The sequence below is a fragment of the Chelonia mydas genome, chromosome 8, assembly GCF_015237465.2.
Source record: "Chelonia mydas isolate rCheMyd1 chromosome 8, rCheMyd1.pri.v2, whole genome shotgun sequence".
Classification (NCBI taxonomy): Eukaryota; Metazoa; Chordata; order Testudines; family Cheloniidae; genus Chelonia; species Chelonia mydas.
Window position 1 is genome coordinate 12,059,635 of NC_057854.1, and position 6,905 is coordinate 12,066,539.

Consider the following 6,905-nt stretch of genomic DNA (forward strand, 5'->3'; position numbering starts at 1 on the left):
AGTACATAAAAAGATGGGAGTTGCCTTACCAAGTGGGGGGTCAGTGCTAACGAGAAAATTCAATTAAAGTTCTACTGTTGAGAATAGCCCAGTTCCACTTTAACTGAATTGTCTCATTAGCACTGACCCCCCACTTGGTAAGGCAACTCCCATCTTTTCATGTACTGTGTATATATACCGTATTTTCCACTCCATGCATCTGATGAAATGGGTTTTAGCTCATGAAAGCTTATGCCCAAATAAATTTGTTAGTCTCTAAGGTGCCACAAGTACTCCTTGTTTTTGCTGACACAGACTAACATGGCTACCACTCTGAACAGAATTATGAGTTATCATCCATAACAATTTTATTCTTCAAACATTAAACTACTCCTCACTAAATCCCTAAAGTAGATAATCTTCTCATCCCCATTTTATAGATAGGAAAGCTACTAGAGAGTAAACAATTTGCCCAAGGCTACAGCAGTGGCAAAAAAGAACTAAAATTCAGTTCCTACATCTGTTCTGAGCACTAGAACACTGTTTCTCGACAGCCGGTCCATGAGATCTCCCTGACACAGTTTTTGAAGGCAGCAAGCTGGTCCCGGATATCAAAAAGGTTGAAAAACACTGCACTAGACCATTCAATCCTCATAGCAACATGGACAAAAAATAATTGTTACATCAATTTCTTACTCAAACCTTATCTGTTGCATACTTTTTGATCCATGCTAGAAGTTCTCCTCTAACTTCTATGTTAGCATGCAAATAGGGAAGTTCCATTAGTTTATTTGTGCAGTCTTTTTACACATAATTAGGGAAAATTCAACTGTTGTTTATTAGTGTGTTTCAGAGCAAATGCTATGCTAATGAGGAGGCTTAAAAACTTGCCAAGAGTGTGTCAGCTGATGCTGCCATAGAGATCTACAAGCATTTTACTATGGACTTAAATTGGATCAGGTCCAAATTTCTGCAATGAGAGAGAGGTGGCCCTGTGGCTATGACAAGATGTTTTGATTGTATGGAAGCTTATACAGTACATGAGCACATAACATGCAGTTTATTTCAAAAGTGTGCTTCATTGTAGCACAATATCACAGTGCTAGACTCCAGCGGTGATGAGTGAAAGTAGCAGGGAATATTGTTTACAAACTTCCCAGCATGGTAGATATCAGGCCTCCCCCTTGAGCTATGGGAACTCAAGCCCTAGTTGCCTCTGGCCTTCCAAAGCTGAAATGCTGGCTTCAGTGGAGCACTAGCACAAATTTATTTGCCATCCTGATCAGACACGGTGGATGATTCAAGCACACGAAGCCAGCCAAAGGTAGGTTTATAAGGACAGTGAGCCAACCAGCTACAGCCTGCTTTTTAAAATTCTATAAAGGAGGAACAGACAAGCACATGCTGCAAATTGAGCATGTCACTCCTCTTTTAGCAGACCATCAAACCAGCAGGAAAGAGAAATTCGGTAATTTTCCTTTTTAGGGGGGGTAGAGGAGAGGGGGAAAAAGGGTGGTATTCTTGCCAGAGAGTCACCCCCATTTGGGTTGAGTGTAAAGATGAAATCTAAGGATTAGCTGCTACCTGAGTCCTTCAGTGACAGAGTAGCATTTGGACACTTTCCTTCGCTCCTATTTCCATTGTTCCTTAAAATTATCAGCAGCATACACAAGGTGGGAAAAAAGAAACTTGTTTATTAATGTTAACAAGAATACAGGCACAAATAAGGACAAGGAATACAGATTACAAGAATGAACTATGTCCACCATATCAAAGCAGGCAAAAGATTGTGTGCGCATATAAATGAATGCAGATGTCAAAAAATATATTAAATAGAAATTAGACCTTGTCTTTATCAACTCCTATAGCTATCAGACATTTTACCAACCATCTCTTACCTAATTTTGTTTCACGTAGGCAGTCTGAGTTTGGGAATTTTTCCACTTCCCATCCTGTAATCCTTCCTGAAAGAGAGAAGCATGTAAAGAATCCAGCCTGGAGTAGATTATCCAGGAAACCATATTTCTTCCTTATCATCACCTTGGTGAATTTTGGACAAGGAAATTTTGGATAAGAATCCAGCCTGACAGCTATTTCTTTCCCAGACCTGGTTGAATGTGGGTTCCAGCCCTGACCTCTCACCCATCAGATACCAGCTTCTTCAAATAACCGCTGCTCTGCTTGGCATCACATGTCTGTCCCCAGTTATTTATATTGCAACCCCTCAAAGTAACAATTTAGATGTGTTGCTGAAATGGTATGAATTTCATCCCAGTGGAATTCTCTTCCTTCACAACAGAAGGGACAGGAGCTGTGTGTATATGTGAATTTACACACACATTACACAAGAGAATGGGATAGTAATCTGTATTGTGAACCAAACAAAATATTCCCCTGAGAGGAGTTGGTACTCAGCACATATCCTACACAAGTCAGGATAAATATATTGCCCCAGTCTATGCATATGTTTTTGGCAAGGCTGTTATTAAAGTTGCCTAACAATTCCTATTATAAGACCCTGTTTTCAATTGCTTATAACTTTGCCAACCTTAAACCATTTGAGCTGAAAGTTTGCATGCTGGGTGTCAGCCTCAAGCTGATTACTAGTATTAAATTTCAGCCAAACTAGTCCAGCCATTTCCCTGAATGAGGCTAGGAAAAATTACATTGGTTTGCTCACATTAAAGAATTCTGGCAACCTTGTCTTTGAAAAGCTTTGGCACCCCCAAAGCTTTGGAGCAGGGACTTGAAATTCATCAACGGGGTAGCCTTAGTGTCAAGGATAAGCCTTTTGTCATTCCCTGTGAAAATCTGCTGAAATCCATCCAAGTTACAAGCTTTAACAAATCAGTTTATATACCATGGGTGGGGAAACTTTTTGGCCCGAGGGCCACATCTGGGAATAGAAATTGCATGGCGGGCCATGAATGCTCACAAAATTGGGGTTGAGGTGCAGGAGGGGGTGAGGGCTCCGGTTGGGGGTGCGGGCTCCGGTTGGGGCCAGAAATGAGGAGTTAAGGGTGCGGGAGGGGGCTCTGGGGCAGGGGGGTGGGGGCTCTGGGGTGGGGCTGAGGATGAGGAGTTTGGGGTGTAGGAGTGTCTCTGGGCTGGCACCAAGAGGTTCGGAGGAAGGGAGGGGGATCAGGGCTAGGGCAGGAGTGCGGGAAGGAGTGCAGGCGCCAGATGGGGGTGGGGGTTCTGGGGTGGGGGTGGGGATAAGAGATTTGGGATGCAGGAGGGTGCTCCGGGCTGGAATCAAGGGGTTTGGAGGGCAGGAGGGGGATCAGGGATGGGGCAGGGGGTTGGGGCACAGGAGGGGCTCAGGGGTGCAGGCTCCCAGTGGCTCTTACCTCAAGCGGCTCCCGGAAGCAGTGCATGTCCCCTCTCCAGCTCCTACACAGAGGCGCAGCCAGGGGGCTCTGCACACTGCCCCGTCCGCAGGCACCGCCCCAGCAGCTCCCACTGGAGTGCCGGAGGGGGCCATTAGAGTGCGCAGGAGACGGAGCAGGGAGGTACAGCCCCTGACCCTGCTCCCCAGCTGGAGCGCCAGAGTGGGACAAGTCCCAGACCCCGTTCCCCAGCGAGAGCTCGTAGGCCAACTTAAAACAGCTCGCGGTCCAGATCCAGCCCACGGGTCATAGTTTGCCCACCCGTTATATATGCTCTATAGAGACTTTGATTTTAGAGCCAAATTCTCCAAAGATTCCATACGGGGCATCTCTAGAAGCTGGGAATGGATCACTTGATGATTACCTGTTCTGTTCATTCCCTCCGAAGCACCTGGCATTGGCGACTGTTGGAAGACAGGATACTGGGCTAGATGGATCTTTGGTCTGACCCAGTATGGCCATTCTTATGTAGGGGCTGAGTAAGACTTTCCCTGCAATTGCAGTTCTGGGCTGCTGTGGGTTATACCAGGTCTGGGCACCTGAGTAGGGAGACACTCTCTCCTGTTCTCTCAAGGACACCCTCCACCACCATCTTTGCTGGGCCTGGGCAGCAGCAAAGAGGAAGCTGACTGATTTGAATGCAGAGAGAACAAGAGCCATGGGAGGAGGAGTGGGGAGAAGACTAGATTGGGACAAAAAATGGTAGAAAGACTGGGACTGCAGGTTGGTGCAGGGGGGGGGGGGGGGGGGGGGGGGAGAAGAGGAGAGAAATGGGGCTGGGATTGGGGAGGAAATCTGGGGGGCCTGGACGTGGAAACAGAGCAGGGAGGGAGGAGAGATTGGATGAGAAGCGGGAATGGGGGAGACTGGGACAGAGAATAAGTTGGGCAGAGGGGGGCAAGGAGACAGATCTGATAAAGAAATGAGGTGTAGGGGAAGAACTGGGATTGGATTTATTATAACTTAATTTATTGTAATGTAATAGTTAAAACAATAAGGTCAAAATTAAATATTTCAGAATATTTAATTTGGCAAAAAAAATCTACTTTCAGATTTCAATTTTTAGTCCTGAATCAGAATGAAACAAAATTTAGAAATCTCTATTTCTATGGGAAGGAAATTTTGTTTTTTCGACAACTCTAGTTCCAATCCTGCTATGACCCATGTCAATATGATACCACATAATGGAATTTGTTGATTTTTTTCTATTTGCTCTTTTAAAAACTTAGAAAATTACACACATACAAACCTACATTAAAAGAACAATACTGTATTAAGGTTGCAAAGTCAAGCACTCAAAAGTAAGGAAATGCCACACTTAAGATTGCTTGTGCAACTTTAAATTCAGCCCCCTTGTGCTTATGCATTATGACAGTCTAATTACACAGGCAACTTTAAATCTGACCTTCCTAATCTTTGAGTGCTTGATTTCACAATTATAATACTGTTCTTTTAATGTAGTTGTGTGTAATTATCTAAACATAATATTAATATAGAAAATACTTGAAACAGAGAGCACCAACCTATACATTGTTTACTATGCACATCACAAAGGACTAAATAATAAAACATTTTCACTATTACAGAAAGTTTTATTCAATAATTAGAACAGGCTTTCGTGGTATGCAAGGTAAATATAATATACCATAAGGATCTGAGTCAAATCTTTATAACTGTTTTGACATAACACTTAGCAGTTCTACAAGGCTTTTCATCGTCAAAGTGCTTTAAAATAATTAATTAGTCCCTCCAGTACCCCTGCAAGGTAGGCAAGTAATTTTACTTCATGTTTATAGATGGGTAAATGAGGCGGACCTATTCCAAGGACAGAGAGAGAATCCGGGCCAAAGCCACATTTAGAATTTAGGAGCTTCCTGGCTGCCAGTCCTATGTGCTTAGACTATGCCAGTCTCTCAAATATAAAACAATATTCAACCACAGGCAGAGATCCTAGTAAAAACAACAAGCAAAGCAACGAAGCAAGCCAGCCAAGCCTAGCCTTTATTTCTCACAATATAGCTTTAATGCTAGCTTTGGAACATTCTTAATTTTGCCTAGCCACCATCTCACCATGTTTAACATTTATTATTTCCATAAACTCACTTGAAATTATTTGTATTGCAGTACTACCTAGTCGCCCAGGTCAGGCATCAGGGCTCCATTGGGCTTCATACTGCACAAAAGCATAAAAAACAGCCCTGCCTCACAGAAAAGCTTGGTATCTCACCAAGTAAATAATATCTTTCTCAAAACAAAAGGACAGTCACCACTTAGAAAACTCTCCCAAGATGCCCTACTTGTTTAACAGCCATCCAAACATTGCTTTGAGCAGTGTCAAAAAACTGACAATCCTGGAGTCTCTCAGCATGAATAAATCATAATGCGGTTCTGTCGTCAGCGACTCTGCACCTGGCATTATACACTGCCTGCATACTGAGGGAGCAGATTGCTTTGCAATTCTTATTGTTCAATTCATTATGTGGCAGAGAGAACACAATAGCCATGTGAGTGGTAAAGTAGCTCCCAGCACAGCTAAAAAGTCAGTATTGTTGTGTGATATAATTTATGAATGACTTTGTATTGTATACTTAAGGTCTTATGGAAAATTAACGGAGTTACTCATTTTCCCCTAAGAATTGCATCTGAGAACTGATCTATACAATAAGATGTGGTAGACTGCCTGGAGTCTGACTCACTCTGTTCTAAATATATCCAATCGCCTTGAAAGCCAGGTCACTTAGAACAACCAGACCAGTTTAAGTCAATCAAAACTGGCATTGGATAGCTTTTCTGAGTAAGAGCCACTATACTCCTTTGCATAGTCACAAGCTATAGTTTCTAAAATGATCCATCCCTATCCACAGTTAGTGTTCTTAGAGTACTTATGACAAAGTAAAGTATTTAGACTGTCTACACCCACTCTGTCCCCAAAGTGCAGCTGCTTGGATAAGTATAGTCCTTCTTACTCCATAATTACTGACACCATAGGAGCAACACAGGTTTTTGGTATTTTTCTAAAGGGTTTCCCTAACAATGTAATTACCCACACTGGAATATAGCCAGGACACAGGAATGAACACACCACTCCTACAAAAACTGCCATATTTAATGACTGGGACAGAAGGTTGGAATACTCCATCTTACACTCAAAGAAGATGGCTTTGCTTCTCTAACTTTATAACCATTCATGAGACTAACAGATTTCACCTGCCTACAAATATTTAATAGTCTTCTTTACATTTGACTTTCAAATGGTTTCTTCAGTGCAATATACAGACTATGAACGTTGGTATACCCACCACTTACTATTCCTTCCCCTTCCTTTGTATCTGTAAAGACCACATAATGTATTGTTCGTTTAAAACAGGCAAATATTTCAGTGCTATGGTTTTGTTTTTTTGTGAGAGTTTTAAATCTAATCTCAGAAGCCCAAAACTAATGAATACCACACAAAAATAAACTGGTACATGCAGTACAACTCATGAGCAACTCTAAAATAACAAATTGTCATTCACATGCAGTGAAGAAAGGGAAAAT